We start from the raw sequence: 26355 nt of genomic DNA, 5'->3' as shown, positions 1-26355 counted from the left end.
GTTTAAGCAGGCAAAATTCACATTTACTACAACCAGAACAGCATCTGCTTACACCGTGGTTGAGTTTATGGACACAAACCTACTGCCCTACTTACTCCCCGAAACTTTTTTCATGCCAGCAATTGTAGTTTCACTTGTAATTACTTTATCTTCCTTCTAGTGACCTGCCCCCCTCCCAAAAAAATCCTACGTTGAATGCAGTTTGTGAATGGAAATATTCATGCACTTTCAAATTCTCTCCTGGGAAACCTAAGGCTCATCTCTCTCTCATTCTGTAATTTCACACCTGTTTTGTTTTTCCAGCAGTTGAACTTTTCCTCGTTATGTAGGACATGCATGTTTCATTTTCATTAGGGCTTTTATAGTTGAGTCCTAATGAGCATGGTAAAGAGGATTCGCTCCATGGAGCTGCCACAGAAAGGCCAGAGGGTCCTCTTATAAATACTATTGATTTGGTGCATCCCTCCTAGATGATGATGATGCAGGATTTTGCTGATGTTGAAGCCTACAGCAAGATCACAGTCCTTATAAAAACTATCACAAAGTAATATTTATACATAGGGGAGAGAAATGGGGCTGAAGTTTAGAGAAAATAAAAAGTATACTCCCTCCATCTACTTGTCTACTAACTCTCAGTTATGTTTCAGAGTAACAGCCATGTTAGTCTGTATTCGCAAAAAGAAAAGGAGTACTTGTGGCACCTTAGAGACTAACCAATTTATTTGAGCATAAGCTTTCGTGAGCTACAGCTCACTTCATCGGATGCATACTGTGGAAAGTGTAGAAGATCTTTTATACACACAAAGCATGAAACAATACCACCTCCCACCCCACTCTCCTGCTGGCAATAGCTTATTTAAAGTGATCACTCTCCTTACAATGTGTATGATGATCAAGTTGGGCCATATCCAGCACAAATCCAGGTTTTCTCACCCCCCCCCTCCCAAACACACACACACACACACCCCCACTCTCCTGCTGGTAATAGCTTATCTGAAGTGTTTGTTTGTGTGTTTGGGGGGGTGAGAACCTGGATTCGTGCTGGAAATGGCCCAACTTGATTATCATACACATTGTAAGGAGAGTGGTCACTTTAGATAAGCTATTGCCAGCAGGAGAGTGGGGTGGGAGGTGGTATTGTTTCATGCTTTGTGTGTATAAAAGATCTTCTACACTTTCCACAGTATGCATCCGATGAAGTGAGCTGTAGCTCACGAAAGCTTATGCTCAAATAAATTGGTTAGTCTCTAAGGTGCCACAAGTACTCCTTTTCTCAGTTAGGTGAGACTGAAGCAATCTACATACACATCTCACTGTTTAAGAACTTTTGTTTAACCACAACCCAACAATATGTTAGCAATAGTTCCTGTGAGACAAATTTCAGATATGAAGGCCAATCCTCAATGGTGTATTTACACCAGTTACAATTTACGATTTACAACTGGGGATCTGGTCCTTCGCATTTGTAATGTCCTAACAATTAATGACTGTCACCAAATTATTAAAACTTTCTGGACTGATCAATATCTAAGAAGAACTCACAGTTTATTGATTCCAGTCTCTCACCAGTAGAAGTACAAACCTAGGAGTTCTTTTGGGGGAAGGAATAGGAAATTTCGGTGCTATTTTATTTTATTTAGCCTATTGCCTAGCTTAATTTACATTATCAAGTGTATATCTTATTCAAGAATAGTTTTTAGTTTTATAACACAAAAGGCTTGATTCCCCTCCCACTAAAGGATTTAGCTCTCAGACATTATATAATCTGTCCTTGTCTGCTGGGAAATTGCACAGTCTACTGTAGCAATGTGTCTAAATCTGACACCTAAACACCAACACAGGTCTTTAGTATATATTTTAATCAGCTATACAATGTGCAAAAAGCTAAATTAGAAAAAGAATAGGTCAGTTGTAGAAAGCTGGGATTATATTAAAACAACCCCAGTGGAAATTTTAAATGGCCCTGTTTAGGAAGACACAATTAAGGCTAAGCAAGTGTCGCATAGGCCTTGTTTACACCAAGGACACTTTTCCAAAATGTTTTGCTGTTGCTAACATCAGTTCATCACTGCAGGTGTTAGCCACATTTCCTCTGAGCACACCTGAAAATAGTGGCCACAAGTAGCAGTGTATTGACACTATGCTGCTAAAGCTGATGGAGCTGAACCATCCTGGCAAGGGTAGGAAACTTTTGAAAAATACCCCGAGGTTAGACAGGGACAGGGCTTCACAGCCTGAGAGGGGGAAGGGCATAGGTGTTGCAGGAAAAGCAGCCTACAGAAGGAAGCATGAAAAGTAAGAGACTTGCTGTATCTTCACATAAACACCACCCTATACCGGAAACCTACTGACCGCTATTCCTACCTACATGCCTCCAGCTTTCACCCTGACCACACCACACGATCCATTGTCTACAGCCAAGCTCTGCGATACAACTGCATTTGCTCCAACCCCTCAGACACAGACAAACACCTACAGGATCTCTATCAAGCATTCTTACAACTACAATACCCACCTACTGAAGTGAAGAAACAGATTGACAGAAGAGTACCCAGAAGTCCTCTATTACAGGAGAGTCCCAACAAAGAAAATAACAGAACTCCACTAGCCGTCACCTTCAGCCCCCAACTAAAACCCCTCCAACGCGTTAAGGATCTACAACCTATCCTGAAGGATGACCCAACACTCTCACAAATCTTGGGAGACAGGCCAGTCCTTGCCTACAGACAGCCCCCCAACCTGAAGCGAATACTCGCCAGCAACCACATACCACACAACAGAACCACTAACCCAGGAACCTATCCTTGCAACAAAGCCCTTTGCCAACTGTGTCCACATATCTATTCAGGAGACACCATCATAGGGCCTAATCACATCAGCCACACTATCAGAGGCTCGTTCACCTGCACATCCACCAATGTGATATATGCCATCATGTGCCAGCAATGCCCCTCTGCCATGTACATTGGTCAAACTGGACAGTCTCTACATAAAAGAATAAATGGACACAAATCAGATGTCAAGAATTATAACATTCATAAACCAGTCGGAGAACATATCAATCTCTCTGGTCACGCGATTACAGACATTGAAAGTTGCGATATTACAACAGAAAAACTTCAAAACCAGACTCCAGCGAGAGACTGTTGAATTGGAATTCATTTGCAAATTGGATACAATTAACTTAAGTTACCTTGCATAATGACTTAGCCACTCCCAGTCTCTATTCAAACCTATTTCCCCTTGTCCCCCCCCCACCCCCCAGACGTTCTTGTTAAACCCTGGATTTGTGCTGGAAATGGCCCACCTTGATTATCATACACATTGTAAGGAGAGTGATCACTTTAGATAAGCTATTACCAGCAGGAGAGTGGGGTGGGGGGAGAGAAAACCTTTTGTAGTGGTAAAAACCCATTTTTTCATGGTTTGTATGTATAAGAACATCTTCTGTATTTTCCACAGAATACATCCGATGAAGTGAGCTGTAGCTCAGGAAAGCTCATGCTCAAATAAATTGGTTAGTCTCTAAGGTGCCACAAGTCCTCCTTTTCTTTTTGCAAATACAGACTAACACGGCTGCTCCTCTGAAACCTGTATCTTAGGCTGTGTCTACACTGCCACTTACAGCGCTGAAACTTTCTTCACTCAGGGGTGTGAAAAAACATGCCCCGGAGCGATGCAAGTTTCAGTGCTGTAAAATGCCAGGGTAGCCAGTGCACCAGCCCTGCACTAGTAGCTATTCCCCTGGCGGAGGTGGTTTTATTACAGCACTCGGAGAGCTCTCTCTCAGCACTGGAGCTGCAACTACGCAACCACGTGGCAGCACTTTAACGTCGGCTGTGTAGACATACCCTTACACTGTAGTCATTCTCTTGTAGCTCTTCCTGCTACAGCCCTGCCTTTCGTCCCCCTTGGCAAGTACAATACACTCACACAGTATATGTTACACAGTGTCATGTAACTAAAGTTATCTTTAACGTTGGCTGAAAGAGTCATTAGTATAATTTATATGACAACAGAGCCAAGGAGGCCAGTCAGGACCCCGTTGTACTAGGTACTGCCCAGACATTATGGACAAAGTCAGTATCCACCCAAAGAGATTATTACAATCCTGAATTATGACAGATGTTCAAACAGATGTGAGTGGGGAGGGTGAAAGATGAAGTAGCAGTGAAATGATCAAGTTTTGTATGGTAAAAGCAGGAGTCATTAAATACAGTTTAAAAAACCATGAATCTCTACTTCACAAAAGTTTCAGGCAGGACTGTCAAGTTAAGATCTCCAAAACTCATTCCAGGTCAATGACATAAATTCCATGTCAGCCAACTGGCAAATTTTGCTACAGATCAGTAGCATCACAGAGCAAACTCATTACATTTCCAGACTACTGAGCATAGTATTAGTGTAATTCACTGATTTCAGCCTTCAAGGGAAAAAAAATCAGTACTACCAGATTTTAAACTTTTATTTGAAGGGGGAGGGAATAAATAAAAAATGTTGAAGCCACCTTTAGAAAGGCAGCCTTTAAAGTATACAAAACAATACTGCAGTTCATCACATGCTACTCTAAGCTTAACAAAATACTCAGTATTACCAAATTTAATTATATAGTCCAGTTATTACCAGCTTTACCTCTGACTGTTCTCAAGATACATCACTTTCTTTCATCTTATTCTACACCACAGGAAACAGGTCAGCTTTTCCCTGGATATAGCGCAGGGATGTGTGCTCATGACTAACTAAGCTTAAGTATCTTCATTTTATCACTTAAGTGAATCCAAATAATCAGAGATCTTTCACAGATTCCATGCCAGAATCCCAATTCTGCTAAGCATTCAAAGCAAACAGGTTCAAAAACGCAAGAATAATGTAATTAATTCTTCCTAGGCATACCTGCTTTGAAAGGGTTCATGAGGGGCACAGAATGCCTCACACAAGTCACCAATGCAACATTAATTTACAAAAGAAAATTCCACTGTTTAATTTTGTCAAGGCAAAGCTGCAGATTCTGCATCAAATTTGTTCCTGTATAGATAGGAAAAGTATCTACTTTTTATTTGGTTTGGAGTCATTATCTTGACTTTTACCCACTACTGTTTCTTATAAGAACAACAGATATGTTCAGTTAGCTTAAGGCTAAAGTTTGACTGCAGTATGATGGCAATACTTGCCTAAATCTGTATTCTGGTTGTTCTCAGATCCCATACAGAGGGAGAAATCATGATCCCAATAAGCTAAAATGGATAGACTATTTCCTCTGGCCCTGAAGCCTGTTGCCAGCATCTTCCCAGCTTGGCTCTGTAGAGCAGTATTTGAATGAATATGGAAGAAAGCTAAGAACTGGGGCTGACCATTTCAACAAGAGATTGAAAAGACTGGGACTGCTTTATAGAGGAGATGAATAAGTGGGGATGTGATAGATGTGAAATAATGAATGTTATACAGATGGTTAATCAGGTGCTCTATTTACCCTTTCTTATATTAAATACAAAAATAGGATATCTAATGAAATTAAGACATGAATTTTGAAAATTTATAAAAGGAAATACTTTTTACACAGTGAATAATTGACCTGTGGAACTCATTGCTTCAAGATATAGTCATCTCCAGGAGCTTAGTTGGATTCAAAAAAGTTTAGACATTTATATGGAAAATTATAACGTACATGGTTACATTATATAAGATAAAGTAGTAAGGCTATAAACCCCCAGGCTCCAATGCATAAGCCAGTCCCTAACTCATGGGTTTAGGAAGAAATTTCCCTATAGGAGCAGGTTCCTGTTGTTGTCAGATATGTATATTTCCCTAATGCCCAGAGATCTCTATCTGGGGTGGAGCCCCATTATGCAATGCACTGTACAAAAACAAAGCCGAGGGAGGGAGGTGTTAATTTTGCTCAGATGTTTAACTTCCATTATTCCTTACCCTCAAAAGTGAATACATAAAATGATTTTTAAAATGGGATGTTTTGGTAGGATTAGGGTTGAGTATGTGAGTCAACTGCTGCTGAGATAGCATGAATAGCCAAGAGAAAAGAAGTACTTAAGTGTTTTAAGAGAGACCGTTTTTTAAAATGACTAATTAGAATCAGATCAGTGAACATTGATCTTGGTGGCATGTCAGTTTTCTTTGTCCTTCCAAAGCCAATTGCACTAATTAATCCACTCTTCAGCCTTCATAGCAATGCACACTAACGCTCATGATTATAATGGGATTTCTGCACATGCATGCTTGGGTAGGAGAGGCAGTTCTGCAGCTGCTCTGACCTTAAAATGATAGTGGATCTTCAGTGCACAGTGTGACTGCAGTAGCAGGCCACTGAATTTTAAAGAAAATTATGTTTGTTTCACTTTAAGTCCCTTGGACAAACAGTACTTCTCATTTCTTCCCAGCCACACACTCTCCTGGAGTTTGCTTGGTAAGGGTCCCTTTCTGTTCTTTGCCATAGGATCTTAGCCTTCATCTTTTAGGTGTCATATGATCAAGGGGCAACCATACTGGACTGTTCAGGGTGAAAGAATGTTTGACAGCCCTTAAGAATATATTTCTTTATCTGTCCCCAGAACAGGAACAGCTTGGGCAGTAGTGGTGCCAACTTTTCCATGTCACCTTGCCAGTGATCTTCAGATCTGACCTGGAGCTGCCATCTATAAGGGTAAGAAGGAAATTCAATACCCATCTTTAATTTTTGTGCTGAGACTGCCAAGCAGGGTTCCACTTAGCACCAGCTGTGTTAGGGATTTTGTGAGATGCACACTGAATAAGATAAGGAGTACTTGTGGCACCTTAGAGACTAACAAATTTATCTGAGCATAAGCTTTTGTGAGCTACAGCTGGCTTCATCAGATGCATGTAGTGGAAAGATGCATTTAATTTATTTTCTTTTTCCAGTGCTAGCTGATAAAGATTATATTATTTATTTATTTATTATTAACTATAATATTAGTACCTAGGGATGCCTATTGTGGGAGACCCTACGAGGGAGGAGGGTCCCAGAGCCTGGGTGTCAGCACAAGCCTGACCATCTACAATATAACTTTATAACCTCATGAGTCTGTGTTAGCTGACCCACCTGAGCCAGCCACAGGTGTTTTATTGCAGTGTAGACATATGGTATAAGGACATGTCTACACTGCAGTGTAAGCCCATGGTTTGAACTCAGGCACAAGCCTAACCTCCCTTCTGTCTACACAAAAATTGCACTAATCCAGGGATCAGATCCAGGGCCCTGGGATCCCATGGGGGTGGAGGATCTGAACCTTAGTCAAGCTGGGACTCAGGGTGCAAGCCCTATTGCTTTGCAGTGTAGTCACAACCTCACTGGACTTGTGCTCTGGGAGTCCACCTAAAGTATCCCACAATCCCAAAGGCTGAATTTCTTTGTTCTCTGGACAGTCACATTTTCCCACACTGTGTAACCCACCCACCTCCTGGGTGTGGTGTTCTGTCCCATCTAGCAGCACTAAGACTACTTAGAGAGAGATTAATGAGTCTGCTCTACAGCCTTAGCTAAGGGCCATATGGCTTTTAGCTAAGGCCATCAATTAATTGCAGTTAACTCAAGTGATTCACTAAAAAAAATTAATCGTAATTAATCGCATGATCAATCGCTTTGTTCAACAATAATGGAATACCATTTTTAAAAATATTTTTGGATGTTTTCTACATTTTCAAATATATTGATTTCAATTACAAGACAGAATACAAAGTGTAGATTGCTCACTTTATATTATTATTTTATTACAAATATTTGCGCTGCAAAAATGATAAACAGAAGAAATTGTATTTTTCAATTCACCTCATACAAGCACTGTAGTGCAATCTCTTTATCATGAAAGTGCAATTTACAAATGTGGATTTTTTTGCTACATAACTGCTCTCAACACCAAAACAATGTAAAACTTCAGAGCCTACAAGTCCACTCAGTCCTACTTCTTGTTCAGCCAATCGCTAAGACAAACAAGTTTGTTTACATTTACAGGAGATGCTGCTGCCTGCTTCTTATTTACAATGTCACCTGAAGGAGAAAACAGGCATTCACATGGCACTTTTGTAGCCAGCGTTGCAAGATATTTATGTGCCAGATATGCTAAACATTCATATGCCCCTTCAGGCTTCGGCCACCATTCCAGAGGACATGCTTCCATGCTGATGATGCTTGTTAAAAAATAATGCGTTAATTAATTAAATTTGTGACTGAACTCCTTGGGAGAGAACCGTACAGTGGAGTCGCATCTTATGCGGGGGTTAGGTTCTAAAGTCAGCGCGTAAGGCTAAAATCGTGTATAGTCAAAATTACCCTTGAAAATCCCTTAATTCGCCCATAAAGTACAGTATACAGTACATGGTTTTGTGTATACAACCCTGTACAGTAATATGTACAAATGTATAACGTATACAGTAATGTACAGTACATAATAAAGAGTACATATGCAAAATATAATTTTACAGTACTGTATTTTTAATTACAGGGGGGTAATTAGAGGGGGTCGTCAGGGCTTGATGTCGATCCAGGAGACGGACGTGATGGAGAGCTTGGGTGACAGAGAGCGAGTCGCAGATGAAGTGGTTGGCTCTGGTTCAGCTCAAGAAGTTGATAGCGTAGGCTCATCTGCTGCTGGTTGCTTTTTTTTAAAAAACATAGTGATCGGCAACTGTCGCTGTTGTCTCTTGAGCTGCTCAAGCATTTTTTGATACGGTTTCAAATCGTCCATAATACTACATGTGATTTTGAGGCTTCGTTCCATAGTGGGATCGTATTCAGAAATTAAATCATTCTTCATTGGCAGATGCAGCTTCACCAGTAGTTTGCATGTTTTTGAGTTTGAAGCGGTTCCTAAAACTGTTAAGCCAACCTTGGCTGGCTTTGAATTCCTTTTCATCAGAAGGCCGTCCCTCTTCAGTGGAAGGTTTGAACGGCGCGTAGAGGCTAAGAGCCTTTTCTCTCAACGTGTTGCCATCGATAGGCACATGTTTATGGTTCATGTCTTCCAGCCATAAGTTTAATGCCCTTTCAGTCCTCACAAAAGTCTTATCACACACCTGGCTCGTCACCCTAGCAGTTATTGGAGCACTTGATGCCACAGCTTGATGAATTTCTCTCTCTTGAACCTTGATGGCATGGATGCTAGATTCGTTGCGGCCATATTTACGCACCACTTTGGAGACCAACATACCGTCTCTCAGTAAGTCCAACACAGCCAGTTTTTCCTCCAGCGTTGGAACAGATCACTGTTTCTTCGGTTGAGCACCAGATGAAGTAGTTGGCTTGCGTTTGGGGCCATGTTGTATGAAAAATACATATCTTTAAACACTAGAATCACACTCAGCGCGGCGAGATGCTCACACTTTGAGAGGTACACGGGACCTGAGACTGACTGAGGGAACAGCAGATTCACGTCTCCCATCTCACACTAACTCCAGAGCATACACTCATTGAGTGGAATGGTGAGCAGAATCGCCCGCATTATTTACAGGTATCCTGTTATTTTTCTTTTTTTTTTTTGCCGAGCGTGTATAGTTGAATTCACGTAAGTTAAATGCACGTATGATGTGACTCACCTGTATGTCTTTGGCTCTGTTTTACCCGCATTCTGCCATATATTTCATGTAATAGCAGTCTCGGATGATGACCCAGCACAAGTTCATTTTAAGAACACTTTCACAGCAGATTTGACAAAACGCAAAGAAGATACCAGTGTAAGATTTCTAAAAATAGCTACAGCACTCAACCCAAAGTTTAAGAATCAGAAGTACCTTCCAAAATCTGAGAGAGACGAGGTGTGGAGAATGCTTTCAGAAGTATTAAAAGAGCAATACTCCGATGCGGAAACTACAGAACCCAAACCACCAAAAAAGAAAATCAGCCTTCTGCTGGTGGCATCTGACTCATGATGAAAATGAACAGGAGTTGGTCCACTCTGCTTTGGATCGTTATTGAGCAGAACCCATCATCAGCATGGACGCATGTTCTATGGAATGGTGGTTGAAACATGAAGGGACATATGATCTTTAACACATCTGGCACGTAAATATCTTGCGACGCCGGCTACAACAGTGCCATGCAAACACCTGTTCTCACTTTCAGGTGATATTGTAAACAAGAAGTGGGCAGCATTATCTCCTGCAAATTGTAACCAAGTTTGTTGTTCTGAGCAATTGGCTGACGTAGGATTGAGTGGACTTGTAGACTCTAAAGTTTTACATTGTTTTATTTTTCAATGCAGTTATTTTTTTTACATAATTCTACATTTGTAAGTTCAACTTTCATGATAAAGAGATTGCACTACAGACAGTAGTTGTAAGAGGTGAATTGAAAAATACAATTTCTTTTGTTTTTATAGTGCAAATATTTGTAATAAAATAAATATAAAGTGAGCATTATACACTGTATTCTATGTTGTAATTGAAATCAATATATTTGAAAATGTAGAAAACATTCAAAAATATTTAAATAAATGGTATTCCAATATTGTTTAACAACTCAGTTGATCACGCAATTAATTTTTTTAAATCGCGCGATTAATCACAATTTTTTAATCACTTGACAGACCTACTTTTAGCTCATGCAGTAAAAGCTCATGCACTAAGCTTCAGAGGTCCCAGGTTCGATCCTGCCTGCTGATGACCGGGGTCTGTTGATGTTACAACTGGACCACGAACAAAGGGCTAGAGTGGCCACGTTTTGGGACGGGGCTTGGAAGCCTGGGCATAATACAATGTAGATGCTGGAGCCCCAGGTTGGTACCCAGGATTCAACAGTTCCTAATCTGGGGATACAAATGAGTGTAAACACTCAAGCCGTAGGTTCACTCAGGTTCTACTAACCGTGTGCTTACATTGCAGTGTAGTCCTACCCTCAGTGTCTTAAAAGTGGATTCACAGTGTGACATTCTCAGTTTATTCTACAGTCTGTGACACAGAAAGGACGTCTCTGGATTTGAAATAAGAAGTATTAGTATTGGGATATTTAATTGTTGAGACAACAGTTGTAATGCATACCAAATGGGGATGTTTTGCACTACGTGAAAAGTATAAATTTCACTTACTTAAGATTTTTCATCTAAGGATCTGAAAGAACTTTAGTCATGTTCATTAATACGTACAACACACAGGTAAGATACTTTATTTATCTGTACAACAGGCAGAATATTTATATAAACTAAGGCACAGAGTTTGAGTGATTTTTTTCCATATCCTACATGGTGTCAGTGACAGCCAGTATTACTGAACTCAAGATTTCTCAGTATAATCTCCTGCTCAGGACACCAGACCTCCATAGTTGTTTTGTATCATAGCCAGTTTACACCAGATGATGACATATTTCTGGTATAATCTTTCCTGCTTTCCCCTTATACTGAAAGTGGCATTGCCCTCAAAAGTTAAGGGGTATTTCAGGCCCAATGTTTTGGCAAGGGCCTAAATCTTATATTTTTAGTTGTATTTGAAATTTGGTGTTTTCAGTGGCTTTGCAAACCTTTTATTGGATTTCTATTCAGATGGGTGGGTATGTCTTGAGTTGCACTTTGATTTTCCAGTATAAATTAATCCTAGCTGAATCCAAACAGAATTTCACCGGGTTTTGAGCCAAAACCATGGAGCAAGTTTCTTGTGCTGTGACATAAAACAATAAAGCAACCAGGTTCTCTCAAAAGTTTTGTCAACTTTAGGGAAACTTCCAGAGAACCTGGGCTGAGTCTTGAGTTTGTGATGAAACTAGGTGAGTTGCATATGATGGTTTCAGGTTTCATAGCAGAAATGTTACACAAATCAGGTTATAGGACTAAGGGCCTGACTGTGCACTGAGCTCGGTGGGGCTACTCATACTTGAAGTTAAGCATGTGCACAAATCTAGACAGGATTGGACCCCAGATTAAGACCTGGTTATTAGTGAGTGTTCCTCCAGGGATTTCAGTGGGACTACATTTATTCAGAGCAGATATGCATTTGGTCTATCATCATATGGCTGCTGAAACCTTGTCATTGCCTCGCTGAATCCCATCAGACAAATAAAGAACTACAAGGAAAGATGGGGTATTTCTTCCTGTCTCTAAAATATGGCCAGATCAAATTCTCATGTTTAGGTTACATACTGTATTAGTATTATTAATTTTAAAAAGAAGCCATTAATAATGGTCTCAACTATTCCACTTGACTTTCCTTCCAGGCAAAAAAGAGGTAGATATTAAATACAGTTGCCAAGCAAGAGGAAGTGGGAGATAACTCTTTTTTTTATCATTAATAACACTTTGAGTGATACAATTCTGATCGCTCTGTAGCATATTTTGGACATGTGTTCTGGTTTTCCTGATTTATTTTACTTATGGTTCTTGATGTATTTTAGTTATCACAGAACTGGTGACATATTTGTCACCCCTGTGGACTCTGCCATGTCTGTTTTAGTCAGTTGATTGAGAACTGTGCCGAAAAAATTTGAGACCAAGTAAAACATTTCCACAAATACATTTAAAAAAAACCCCATTAGTAGGTGTCAGACCCTCCATCCTAATTTTGTTATATTTAAGCAACTTTGATTACTAAAAAGTAAAATGCAGTGGATTGCCCTCCTCCTGTTGGATCATATTAAAAAAGTTCTGTATTAAATCACAAATGAGTTTGATTCCCCATAGTTTAAATTCCAGGGTATTACTAATTAAGAGATCTCTTGGTTTTTGGTACTGTTTCTCTCCCTCTCTGTGTGAAACTTGCAAGCTGCTAATTGTGTTAGTACATTCTAAGACAGAGTCTGTTCGCAAAGCAATTCTTTGTAACAACAACTACTCACACAGAGAGAGACTCAAAGCAATACTCTGTAACAACAGAAACAGCACCCAGAAACTCCCCGCCCTTTTGTTGTATTCATCTTGCTTTGTTAACAATTGTGATTAAAATAGACAGAGGATGTAAGTGGATGGATGCTTGGTGTGGATAATAACTGGCTGATCGGGGAGGTGCCAGCCTAAGAATCCAATGTCCATCTGCTGAAGAAGGCATCAAGTGGAAATAACCAGAGGACCCCCGGAGGGCAGACTGGAATCCACCCAACAGCCTCAAGGATGGGAGAACCAAAGAACAAGATAACATCTGGCAGCACGGAGCCATCAGGAATGTGCCATCTGCTGATTGATTCAGCAACAGCATGATGAAGCAATTCCCATAGACTGGCATAGGAAGAAATTCCTATAAAACTGGACTCTAGAAAGTGAGAACGTTGGGGTTTGATTCTGCAAACCAACTTCCAGGAGCATCAGATGAGCATCTGACAAGGCTCTGCTCCCTCCTCATGTCCAGGCCGCATGGCTAGTGGCTTGGCATGAGCAACTCTAAGGCTGGTAACTATGATAACAACCTTGCAGAACCTGTGTGTGTGTATGAATGAATGAATGTGTGAATAAATGAGATTGAATAGAGTGTTATAGCTGTAACTAACTGCTTACTATGATTCTTTCTGTATTCACAATAAATGTGGCACATCAGCCCTCTCTCTGCATTGCACCCTCTGCTGGCTTCCCTCTTTCCCACCACATCAAACACACACTTCTTGTCTCCACTTTCAAGGCACTTCATGGTCTAACCCCAGCCCATGATCATCTCTCTTCTGCAACTGAGACGTTGACTCCTGCCTCAATTCCACCAATGATGCTAGTCTTGATTGCACATTTGTCAACTTTTCTAACAAGCATCTTTGTATTTCCCACATGCTGCCCCTCGTGCCTGAAACGGGATTCCTGTGTAGAAATCTGCAAAGCCTCCAAATCATGCTCCTTCATATCCCTTTTTTAAACTCTTCCCTGCCATTTTGCATTAAAAAAAAAAAAGGAAAAGAAACCAACAGCCCAAAACAATGGTTAGTCAGCTGGCGTGCTGTGTCTGCAGTATATTACACTATTCATAGTTGTCTCACTGCTATCTTGTGCTCATTTCTGTTTGTTTGTTTCACCCATCTCTTCATCTCCCATCTTAGATTGCAAGGCTCTGTTGGCAGGAACCATCTTTTTGTTGTTCATTTGTACAGTGCCCAGAACAATGGGGGCCTCATCCAGGACTACAATACAAATAATGAATAACAATTGTACTGTTTTCTTACTGCACTATAAGTACAGTTGTTGCAGTGGAGTTTGCTGATTCCTTAGGGCTTGTCTACACTGGCAATTTACAGCGCTGCTACTTTCTCTCTCAGGGGTGTGAAAAAACACCCCCCCCCCCCCCCGAACACAGCAAGTTTCAGTGCTGTAACGCAGCAGTGTAGACAGTGCCCCAGCGCTGGGAGCTGCGCCCCTCGTGGAGCTGGGTTTTTTGGAGCGCTGGGAGAGCTCTCTCCCACCGCTCTGCCGCGACCACACGAGCCACGTTAAAGCACTGCCGCAGCAACGCTTTAGCATTGCCAGCGTAGACTAGCCCTAAGATACCATTAAAGTTGTGTGCAACTAAAGAGTAGCTTAAAGGCCCGGGAACAAGGAAGGGTGCACACAGCCGCAAATGTTTTGGTGATATTTGCTAGTTCTTGGGAATTGAAGGTACAGTATTTGCATATCTGTTTATCTTCAATATGAAGCCAAACTATGGACACTTTTCTTCTACAGATGGTTGACTGAATTTGTGAAATGCATCACAGCTAAAACAGGTTGGAAACCAGATTTTCTGTCCTGCCAAAATTTTTGAAATTTCAGAATATTTTTCATTCCAAATCAGGCCAAAATTTTGAAATTTTTCACAAGAAGAAATGGGAGAAAAAAAATTAATGTCAGGTCAATCAAAATATTTCATTTCAGTTTCAACCTTTTAATTTGTTAATATGTAAACTAAAGTCAATTTCAAAACAATGTGATTTTGAAATGAAACCCTGAAACATAATTCCCAAAATGTTGAAACAGGATGTTTTGACACTTTTTCAAAACTTTTCCCCCCGCTTTTCTACATGAATTTTTGTCAAAATTAATGCGGTATTGTGAAAAACTTTAGTTTTGTCAAAATGGCATTCTCTAACAAAACTTTTAACAATAATTTTCTAGTTAGCTCTAATTCTGGCATTGTTTAGAAATTACCATCATGGCTGTAGCCTTCTTCTGCAAACTCCATCACAAGTTCAAGCAGTTTTACAATGCTTCATCTTGATCTGAGAAGGCTGTCTGCAAATCTCCACAGACCACATTTTGGCCAGTGTCGTATAACCAATTTTTCTTTTTTTGATTGTAGCTGTTGTAATCAGACCTTGATAAGAAATGCTGCCAGAGACATCCAATCAGCCCCATGTTATCATCTGGAAATGATTAGAGCCTTCAAGGCAGATTGAAGCCATTTTGATAGCACTGATTAGTTCCTTATTTTAAATTGTGCCATTTCACCGGTAAGATTCTTGCCTAATTTACAGAGATTTTATTTATTACACTGTAAATAGTAAAACTAATTTTGTTGTGTGAACCTTAAACTGGCTATTGAAGCTGTAACTTTTGTAATTTGAAAGTCATGTGAATAGTGTTGGCTCTCTTGCAATGCACAATAATCAATTATCACATCGGAGAGTTCAGTTACTTCTCCGTGATGTGGTATTGTAGCTGTTTGGCTTCATCTCCTGAGATGATTCTAAGCACCCTCACTGTGTGTGCCATACTTTGGGTTACCCACTGTGATGCTCTGGAGTTCAACCCAGCGTTAAAGGCGTAGTGTCACCGCCTGCCCTGAAACTCTGGGCTCCTTAAATGCTATGCTGCTGTGGCTCGCAGCCCTGACACCAACAGCCAGCATAAAAGCCTGCAGGTCAGACCCTGGCTTCCACTGCCCAATTACTTTTTGCAGGGTGACCCCAACACCCTCTCAGTCCTGAATTTCTTCAAAACCGTCTGCCCTGTAATGTCCAGCCCTCTTGCTGAACTCTTGCAGAAGTTAAATTTGCGGTTCCTTTAAAGAGACGTTACACTGCAGTGGGGTTGACAAATGCTCTACTTCAGTCAAAGCACCAAGTTGGCTTAAGTTTATTAACAAAAGGAATAGGTTTAAATGATATCAAGTAGAAAGAATAAAGATAAAAATAGTTACAAACAAAATGCTTCTAAGCCTAAAATTTTGCTTAATCAGCTATAGTTCTTGTTCAAGATGGTTTCCCTACTTACAGCAAGTTCTCCAATGTGACTGACTGTTTCAGCCAGGATCCACCCTTACAGAATCAAAGTGCTGGTGTCTTTGTTCCCTCAAGAGATGGATAAGTCTGGGGTTCTCTCCCCTTTCTTTTTATAGTCCAGTAAACCTTTGAAATGTATTCTTTGCGAAGTAAGCCTAGACAAAGCATCTCTCTTGCTGGGGTGTAGATGCCCTGCTGTCTTCCCAAAATTCAGTTACCCTATGTCAAGAGGCAGGAAGGCTTCCTGGTGCAGTCTCCATCCCTGTCAAGATTGTTAAGTGATCACTTTTCCCCACTTGCTCTCCTGATGACTTTGTTCACCTTGCAAGTAAATGTGCTTTGCTTTGTCTTTGGTTACACCTTGCTTAATTTACGTTGGAAACACCTTCAAGCAGGCGGAACCACATTCCTTTTTCTGGAACAGGTGTTGCTTAGCCACCGCTTCCCAAATACATTTGAAGAACATATCTCCACCACATAGCTATAAAGTCCTTTGTGGGTTTACTGTACATACAGCCCTCAAGAATATTAATGATCAGTCAGTTAATAGTTTCCCAGTGATATATTACATGCCACCTTTTGGGTATCTATCTTGACAATAGGGTACCAACTGGCATTGGGGTGCTCTTAGGGTCACACCCAGCTTACTGCTCAAAGACATCGACTGCCTTTTTGAGTGGTGCCTTCCCTTGCAGTGTAAATGTGGTAACAGTCGGGGTAGCTCAAAGTAAAATTAGGGTTGCATCTATCAGAATGTTGAGATCCTCACCAAAAGCAGTCTCAGACACCCCTACCAACTCTTCTTTTTAACTGCTGGAAGCCTTGTGGTGACATGGGCCAGCTCTACACTAAAAAGTTAGGTCGATGTGAGTCACCTTGCACTGACCTATTTCTATGCTACGATTTGTCTCTGGCTGACATAAGTGCCCCGTTACTGCAAAGCTGTAAAACTGCCTCACAGAAAAGCCGTGGTTAACTTACTGAGGTCGATGCAGTGTGAGTGTAGATACCGTGTGAGTGTGACCAGTGTCTACCCTAACAGTCCTCTAGCCCCACGCCCTGCTACAGTGACAGCTCTGGTTACAGTTGTAGACTTCACAGCCCAGGGGTCACAGAGACTGGAATCCTCCCCCAGCCCTTTAAAACTCCCCATGTGTTTTTGAAGTTCCTTTTCCTATCAGCTTGCCCTTGTGTGCAACTGCTCAACTAATCATGCTGGCTCAATGCACTAGATGCACTCCTGTCTGGAGTAGACAGTAGGTATTGGATCTCCTGGGCCTGTGGGGAGAAGAGGCTGTGAAAACACAGCTACGGACCAGTCGTAGAAATATGGACATCTGTGAACAGATTGCATGGGGGATGTGGCAGGGGGTATCCAGCCATGCCAGGACCTGTTTGAGACTCTGCCACAGCCTGGTCAGTCCCACCAGTCAAGCACAGATGAGCCTGATGAAGGGGGCAGGACCTCAGGTAAGTGTATGAAGACATATTTTTCCTTAACAGTGTTTAAATTCAAGGACGGCGCCCAGCCCATCCTCATGTTAACGAGGAACAAGTATCGACTATAAATTGTTTTACTCCTATGAGATGAGGTAGAGGTACAACAGAGGTAGAGTTGGCATCTGCTTTTCATTTTCCTGTCAGGTGAAGCGGGGGCTGAGTGGCATGCAGAGCACTTTGTTTATGAATGTAGGGCTGTCCCTTTTATCCTCCTGAGATCTCAGTGAAACTTGTGGAGATAGTCAGTCAGCAATCCTCTTCCAAAGGTTTCTAGGCAGGGCTGCCTTAGTTATTCCTCTGCGGCAGGACACTTTCCCATGCCACTCTGTAATGATTCAGCTGGCACCATTGCAGTGAAGAGGCTAGTGGCATACAGGCCCAGGCAGCTGTGGGATGCCAGTAGCCGCTGTGTGCTCAGTGCCTTTGTTACCCCCCGGGAGTGAGAGATCAGCTAAAATCACCAGCGCCTGTGGGAAACAGTCAGTGGTGCAAGTAGAGATCATTTCTTGCCAGTACGCTGCATTCCTGGGAGGGACACAAAGCTGGGGCATGTGACTTCCCCACGTGACACCCCACATGACTCCTCTCAGCCCGGGGCCCCGCACTCTCCCTGTCCCCTCCCCATGATCCACATCCATCCCATGTTACCTCGGGGGGGCTCTGTCCTCCTCCCGCTGCACTGAAGACTTCTGCTGTACAGACTTCGGCCCTTCCACGCAGCAGCTGCATTTCCTGAGGCCTCCTGCCTGGGGTCTGTACAGCAGCCTCGCTGGAGGACAAGGCTGGGGGGGGCTGGGACGGTACAGCAGCCGCGCCAGAGGAGCTGCCGGTGTGGGGCTGCCCAGTGGCCCCAAGTTCTGCTCCTTTCACCGCTGCGGTTCCCAGGAGAGCCCTCAGGCTCTCTCAGCTCCTAAGAAAGTCCGTATCCATCTTCATCTCTTGGTGCAGGGGCTCCTCCACCTCAAGTGGTGGTGGTGGTGGTGGTGAGGGGTTTGAGAAGCACCTTTACTTCCCACTTGAGTGGAGAGTATTTCAGCATCTCCTTTCTGCTCCTGAATCAAAGCAGCATCCCTTTGTTATGCCTTCCAGGAAGCGTGGGAGAAGGCCCAGCAGTGACAGAGTGCTCTATGGTGTCATTCAGCTCAGCCTGCTGATCAGTGTTCAGTGCCTTGGGCCTGCTCTCAGGCAAAGAGAGACAAGGGCCAACCCATTTTCTCGCCAGTGGAACTGACTCACAATGTCAGCTGCTGTTCCAGACTGCTTGTGATGGATCCTTGGAGACTTGCTCCCAAATTCAGAGGCCCTTTTTGAACACAGGACCCGGATATCTGCCAATAGCTGCCTTAATCCATCCATGTCAGTTCTGTGGTAAGGAGGACAACAAAACAACAACAAAAGAAGAGATTTCATGGGATATGTTTTGTGACATGCTGAGATACAACACACATAAACCTCATAATCTTAATACATATCTCAGGCACTTATATGGCCCTCATCTGAACACCTCACGGATAGGGAAGTACTGTTATCCCCAGGATACAGATAATGGTGTAACCCACACACCTTCGGGGTGTGGCGTTCTGTCCCATCTAGTGGCACCGAGAACACTTAGAGAAGTAAAATGAGTCTGCTTTGCAACCTTAGCTAACAGCTAGTTGACATTAGTTCATGCAGTAGTGTTGGATCGTTAAAGAAGTTCTGTATTAAAATCACAAATTAGTGTGATTCCCCATAGTTTAAATTCCAGGATATTACTAATTAAGAGGTCTCTTGGTTTTTGGTACTGTTTCTCTCCCTCTATGTGTTAAACTTGCAAGCTGCTAATTGCATTAGTACATTCTAAGACAGAGTCTGTTCTCAAAGCAATTCTTTGTAATAACAACTACTCACACAGAGAGAGACTCAAAACAATACTCTGTAACAACAGACACAGCACCCAGAGACTCCCCGCCCTTTTGCTGTATTCATCTTGCTTTGTTAACAATTGTGATTAAAATAGACATAGAGGATGTATGTGGATGGATGCTTGGTGTAGATAATAACTGGCTGATCAGGGAGGTACCAACCTAAGAATCCAGTGTCCATCGGCTGAAGAAGGCATCAAGTGGAAATAACCAGAGGACCCCCGGAGGGCAGACTGGAATCCACCCAACAGCCTCAAGGATGGGAGAACCAAAGAACAAGATAACATCTGGCAGCACGGAGCCATCAGGAGTGTGCCATCTGCTGATTGATTCAGCAACAGCATGATGAAGCAATTCCCATAGACTGGCATAGGAAGAAATTCCTATAAAACTGGACTCTAGAAAGTGAGAACGTTGGGGTCTGATTCTGCAAACCAACTTCCAGGAGCATCAGATGAGCATCTGAAAAGGCCCTGCTCCCCCCTCATATCCAGGCCACCTGGCCAGTGGTTTGGCATGAGCAACTGTAAGGCTGGTAACTATGATAACAACCTTGCAGAACCTCTGTGTGTGTGTGTGTGTGTGTGTATGAATGAATGTGTGAATAAATATGAGATTGAATGGAATGTTATAGCTATAACTAACTGCTTACTATGATTCTTTCTGTGTTCACAATAAATGTGGCATTTTGCCTTTTCCCCTTTAATAAGATCCTGCTGGTTTTTATTTTATTGGTATAACAGTAGAGGCTCATGCACGAAGCTCCAGAGGTCCCACGTTCAATCCCACCCTCCGCCGACGGGGGTCTGTTGGTGTTACAATGGCACAGCAACTTAGAGCATGCCTACCTTGCAGCTGCAAGTGAGCCTCTCAGCCCAGGTAGTCAGCCTCCCAGCAGCATGTATGTTGTAGCTACCCAAGTCCAAGCCAGCCTGAGCCCATTGGTCCAAACTTGGGCAGCTTGCCTGTGCCACCAGCTATGCTGCAATGTCCACACTGCTAATTTAGTCCACTAGCTTAAGCTAGCATGAGTCTGTCTCCTTGGGCTGGGAGGCTCACTTACACACAGCTGCAGTGTAGACATACCCTAAAGCCTTTGCAGTACCATGTAGGTTACGTGTAGCCACACGACTCAGTGAAAAGCAGGCTGTGCCCACGCTGCAGTGTGTACACGATAGTGTGTGGCTGCCTTTGGCAGGGAAAGGCTCCAGCAGTTGGGAGCTGCTGGAGGTTTTCCTTGCTGCCTCAGCCTTCTCCTGCTGCTGGAGTCTTTCACTGTGGCAGGGAAAGGCTCCATCAGTGGAGAGGCAGTGGAATGCTATGCTCCCAAAAATAGCAGTGGAGATATGGGAGACAACTGCTTGGGCAAGCAGAGAGCCATCTAGGGCATATACCCTAAGGTTCTGGTGTGTCTTTAGTGTACTTGCCTAAGCAGTGCCTCACCATCGACACTGCTGCTTATACCTGTGCAAGGGGCATTTGCAGCATCTGGACTCTACATGCCACCGTAACCTGGGTGTCTTGCCAGGGTCACATAGGAAGTCTGTGGCAGAGCTGGGAATTGAAGCCATATCTTCTGCACCCTAGGCTAGCACCCTAACCACAGGGCTACCCTTCCTTTCGGGAGTCAAAAATTCTTTGCTAGTCTTAGTTTTGACAAACTATTGGAGTTAAAAAAAAAAAAAAAAAAGGCAATTTCCCTCTACATGGTAGCATTGCAGTAGCTTCCAAACACAAACCATCCCCTCCTGGAGTGGACAGACTACACATGGGGAAGCTGGGTACTTTGTGTGTCTCCCCTCCCACCCCCACCCCCACCCCCCCGGAAGCAAAGAACCTGAATGTTGCTCAGTAAAATCATGTAATCATGTTCTGTTTTAAATCTCAAAGCATCACCACAATAAGTTCTTAAATTATTATTCGTTCCATTCCAGTTGGGCATGCCACGTGCAATGCAGGGGAGAGAGAACTTCTTGTCCCTATTCTCCAGGCATTTGTGCAAGAGCCAAGGGAGAGAAGCAGCCCAGGAAGAGCGAGAAGTGGTGAGTGCAGAGCAGTGCCATTAGTATAGCAGTGGTCAGAAACATTAGGGCTTCAGCCCTACCCTCTGGTTAAGCTCTGGTGGTGTTGCACTTGTGTGTGCAATTGCATGTGGTAGAGTCTGATCTTTTAAAAGCAATGAGACAGTATGTATCTGAGGGAAGGATGTCGCTCTTAGACTTGGAAATGGAAAGAGGACACTTTGTTAGTATTCAAATAGTATTTACAATAATGTTAGATCCAGTTGTAAATACAGGTGAAGATGTGGGCTTCTCTGCTGAGGTCACCCTAGAATGAGGTCTCCAAACACCTAGCAATTATCCTTCTCTCAGTCTGGCTCTCAGGAAAGAATCAGACTGGGGATAAATCCTTTGGTCTGTCAGAACATTCAAGTGAACTACAATTAAAAGTTATTCACCATAAAAGAACATTGCTTCTAATGATTTTTATCAGCAAAAACATTCCTGGGCAATAGCATGATAACAGAATTAGAATCTCATACATTTTCAACTTTCTGATTTACACCAGGCAATAAACTTTGGTGGTTTTTAAAAAAATACATTACTAATAAAACTAACATTGCACTGAGAGTCTCAGTTCCTGGTCTGAGATAAATTATTTTTTATTGATTGACAACGCCCTTTTTCTCAGTTCTGCATAATTGTGTTTGGTGGCTAGAACTTCTCTGAGAGAAAGGTATGTTTCTCCCTCAGATCTGAATGGTTACCCTCTAAATCATTCTTAATTAAATCATTAAACTTTGAAGCTTAAAATAAGGGAGGTGGGAAGGTATAAAATATGTTCATGTATGCTTTTGTGTTAATTTATGTCTTATGTTGAATAGCAGGGAAAAGCAAGTTAAGCATTTTTTTAAAACCACATAATCAGTATAATTGATGCATTCAGCCTATAGAACATACATATAATAGTCCATTGTAATCATAAGATTGGCCAGCCAATACTTTGCCTTGGAGACCATTACTTAAGCAGATGACTCTTGACCCCTTTCTTTTAGAACTTCCAGAGGTTTGCTAGAAAGAACTTTTTTGTGCCAGTCAGTCTTTAACATCTCCCCCTGGGCAGACTCAGTTTTTCATTTAACTTACTTTTGAACATTAATCCTCCTTTTATCCCGAGGATCTTTATGAGAAATGGATTGGGTTTGGAGCCTTTTCATAACAGCAGTTGTAAATGGTTCCTTCTTATGGGTATAAATCTGTCACAATGATGCAACGATGTATGTGCTACAAGACAGATGTATTTTTTAAAGGAAAAATGTTACTAAACAATGAGCAAGCAATGTGCTGCGTAGTGTATTTAAGATCACTTACCTTTGCTATCTCTCTAGAACTAATGTGCTCCCAAATCTGTAGATGGTTAAAGAAATTCAGTATATAGTGAACAGATATGAGAATGTGGAACAAGTTGCTCTAATGAAGAGTCAGATATCTTTTGACATAATTCATATATCTACCATTAGTGCCCAGTTCCTGAGGTTGTTGACAGGCATAAGAAATGGACAGAGAAGGATTTGCAACCCAAAGAGCAAACCTGATTAAAGCATCCAGTTTAAACAGATGCTGACTCAGGAAAAGAAGAATGTTGGCCAAAACCTTATAGACTTAAATAGAGCAGAGCAAAGTAGGTGGTTGCTTTGTGACATCATTGGAAGGCAAAGGGCATAACAGTGAAAAAAATGTTTGAACAGGAATGCCAGAAATTATGAAAGAAAGGACATTCATGGTGTTGTGTACTTGCAAAATAGACCAGAAAGACTACTGCAGGAAGGAAATGGAATCAAATTAGAGCTGCTATAAAAAGACCAATTCCTCTTTTTGTGTTAATCTCCTCCCAGAACACCCAAGGGTTGGCTATTGCTCATCTCTTCATTCCAGAGCCACCATCTTTCATCTTCCTCTCTTCTACATAACACCCTATCGCTCTTTTTTCAATTGCAGTGACTGTCATGTCTGCAGTCCTTATTGCAGAAGCATTTGAGTTGAAAGGAACCTCTAGTTAGTCGCCTAGCCCATCAGTTTGCATCATGATAGAAATGCTTTTATTAACCATATGCCATCCCTGATAGAGAGATAACAAGTCTAGCACTGACTACACCCATTATGTTTTATTGCCCAACCATCAATTCCCTTCACTTGGAATTATAGAGCTTGCAGTCTGCTCTGAGATCTGTTGTTCAAAAGGAAATTTACCAAGAGCATCCTCTTACATTAGAGACCAAAGTGTCAACTCACCGTGTGCCTAATCTCAACTGGACCGTAGCACTGGAATCTTTGGCATGCTCCCCCCAAAACCCAGATTTCCTACATGAGATGCACTGCGAGGTAAAACAAAGGAAATTTTGTTTTTAATCTGAAGTGGTTTGTTCTATTAGAGCTGCAGATAGCCCAAAGAGAGTATTGCTGCATGAAAAGTTATTGAGTTCCCTGATCTCTTTCCCTCCTAGAAGGCCTGAACTGGGCTTCTGGAATAGATTATAAGGAAATCAAACATCCCCTATAAAAGAAAAATACAGTAAAAAATAGCATACGATCAAATGGACTGTGATCTTAAAACAAACACATTTTCAAAAACAAAGCATGTCAGTACCAGTGAAAATCATTGTCAAAAATATAGTTCCAATATCAGTCATGGAGCCAACAGACATGTTTTCATTGTTTCTTTCCCATATTGCCATGAGATAAAGATTAATTCTTTGCCCACCTGAAGGGCCACTCCGAAGACCATGCCCAATTTACAAAGTGGAACAAATTGCAGTTGCCTTCATCTTTAATAGGAGAATGAGGTCCCAGTGTGTGATTATTATTACTAGTTATTACTTGCATCATGTATACCACATATTATTCACAGTTCCATAGAGTGTGCACAGCGCTTTATAATAAAATTGAAGAGGAATTCCCTGCCCCCAAAAGTTTACAGTCTAAATCAAGACAAGAACAGGGAGGGAGATGAGAAGGGGAGGACAAAAGAGAAGGCTATGTTTAGGGAGTCATATGGGAGGCTAATACAGGAATCTAGAGAACAGTGATGCAATGCTCCATCTTGATAAGGTTGGCCTTCTGCATGGCTCATTGCATTCAGAGAACAGTGTTCTCTGTGCACATGGTCCTCTCTGTTAAAGATGGAGGGTGGTTGAATTCCACATTTTAGCCAATTTGGCAGCCTCATCTTAGATTTTAAACCTCATTTTCTCAAAGAAAAGTAATAGCTATAAAAAATCCTCTTTAATATTTCCCAACTAAAATATAATCAAGCTTGATTCCATGCACTGGCTTTGTATATGTTCCTCCTTTCTCTCCTCACTGCTTGACCTTGTTGAGTTAGTCAGGAAAAGCAACAAAGTGCTGCTTTGAGTTCTGTAAATCTTGGTCCTCGTGTTTCCTGTAAACAGGTCCAGCTGCGAAAGTTAAGCAGGAACTTGGGTCGATGCTGTCAGGATGCTATTACAAACACTGAATGTCAGAAGAATACTGGTCAGAAAACACTGCTTAAACATCAACATTGTTTTTTCAAAGCATGAAATGTTGCTCAAATGTATATAATAAATATTTCATTGTATATCATGGGGAGCTTTCATGAAAGTCTCAAGATTACTTGGAAATCAGGACAAGCCACGAGCCTGGCTGCCTCATAAGTATGAAAGTATTTGTCTGGGGTATTTTTTCAAGGAAGTTCCCTAGCATATGGACAAGGCAGAAATGCAGCATCCTTGAGAGAGAGAGAGAGTCAGTCAGCCATACTCTAATGAGAGAGAATCTTTTAAAATGAGATTTTAAAAGAGGGAAATTACTGGGAAGAAGGATTAGGGAAAGTTCAGTGAATGGGAGAACTATGGAAAGAGTAATCTTCCTTCTCCAGTACACAGGTAGAAATTTCTTGTGGAGAGGCCAAAATTATGATTAGATAGGGACTATGAAATCAGAATCCCAGGAGAGGTTTGTGAACCAGAAGGAGAACTTTGAAGTGGATTTGAAGCTAATGTGAAATTTGTTGTTGGTCTCAGTCTATTTCCTACTAGCCAGATGTACTTGCACAGAAAACGCTATCATGTTCAGCATCAATTGGCAGTTTCAGCAGAGAGGCAAGAACTCAGTGAGCCATAGAGCCTCAATTCTGGAGCTAGACTCTTTTGTTTTGGGGGTGGGGGTGGGAGGGGGTTTGGCACAAGATGGCAGGGTGGTGTGGGGAAAACATGCACCGCCACTTCCCTGTTGCACCTTTAAGGCACCTTCCATCAGAGGATCTCAAAGTATTTGACAAACATTCAGAACCACAATGGAGTGAGGCAGCTCAGTGTTGTGTTGTCCCCTTTGTTTCACAGAAGGGGAAACTGAGGCATAGAGGTTGTGACTTACCCAAAATAACAAATAGATCACTTCAGCCTACAAGGCTATCATGAACGTTGAATTCAGTTGAAACATTAAAAGAAATAAATGGATAAGATGGTTAAAATGATGCGTCTATTCAGAGATGATGTAGCCCTCATTCTGAGCACAGAAGAAACCTGCCTTCTGCATGATGCACCCCCATAAGGCTACAGAGCTAATAAATGTTCTGTTGTAACTGCACTTCTTTTCAGAAGTGCCTTTCTTTTCTAATTAAAAGCAATTCTTTTTTCAGCCTATTTGTTTTAGTTTTACCAGTTTAAAATGTGGCTTTCCAACACTGTGAGGCTTGGGGAATAGAGGAATATGAGATGCAAAATCCCTAGACAATCTTCTTTCTTGGCATGAAAGTTATTGTTACTGCATTGTTTTTATTATTCATCAAAAGGAA

The 26355-nt window shown here is 41.8% G+C and overlaps 1 long non-coding RNA gene across 2 annotated transcripts in view; it reads left to right on the top strand.

Annotated features, from left to right (window-relative positions):
• LOC142071072 (uncharacterized) overlaps window positions 1–26355 on the top strand; it is a 146353-nt gene that overhangs the window by 70568 nt on the left and 49430 nt on the right. The window contains exons 4-5 of one of the 2 annotated variants that reach the window (XR_012667021.1): window positions 6564–6655; window positions 21456–21563. This is a non-coding gene — a long non-coding RNA (uncharacterized LOC142071072). Of the gene's footprint in view, window positions 1–6563; window positions 6656–21455; window positions 21816–26355 lie in introns of those variants that run through there. The other variant, XR_012667020.1, reaches the window with a different exon arrangement.

This window comes from Caretta caretta, chromosome 2 (genome assembly GCF_965140235.1).
Source record: "Caretta caretta isolate rCarCar2 chromosome 2, rCarCar1.hap1, whole genome shotgun sequence".
In the NCBI taxonomy this organism is placed as follows: Eukaryota; Metazoa; Chordata; order Testudines; family Cheloniidae; genus Caretta; species Caretta caretta.
This window is presented reverse-complemented; position numbering and strand designations above follow the sequence as displayed.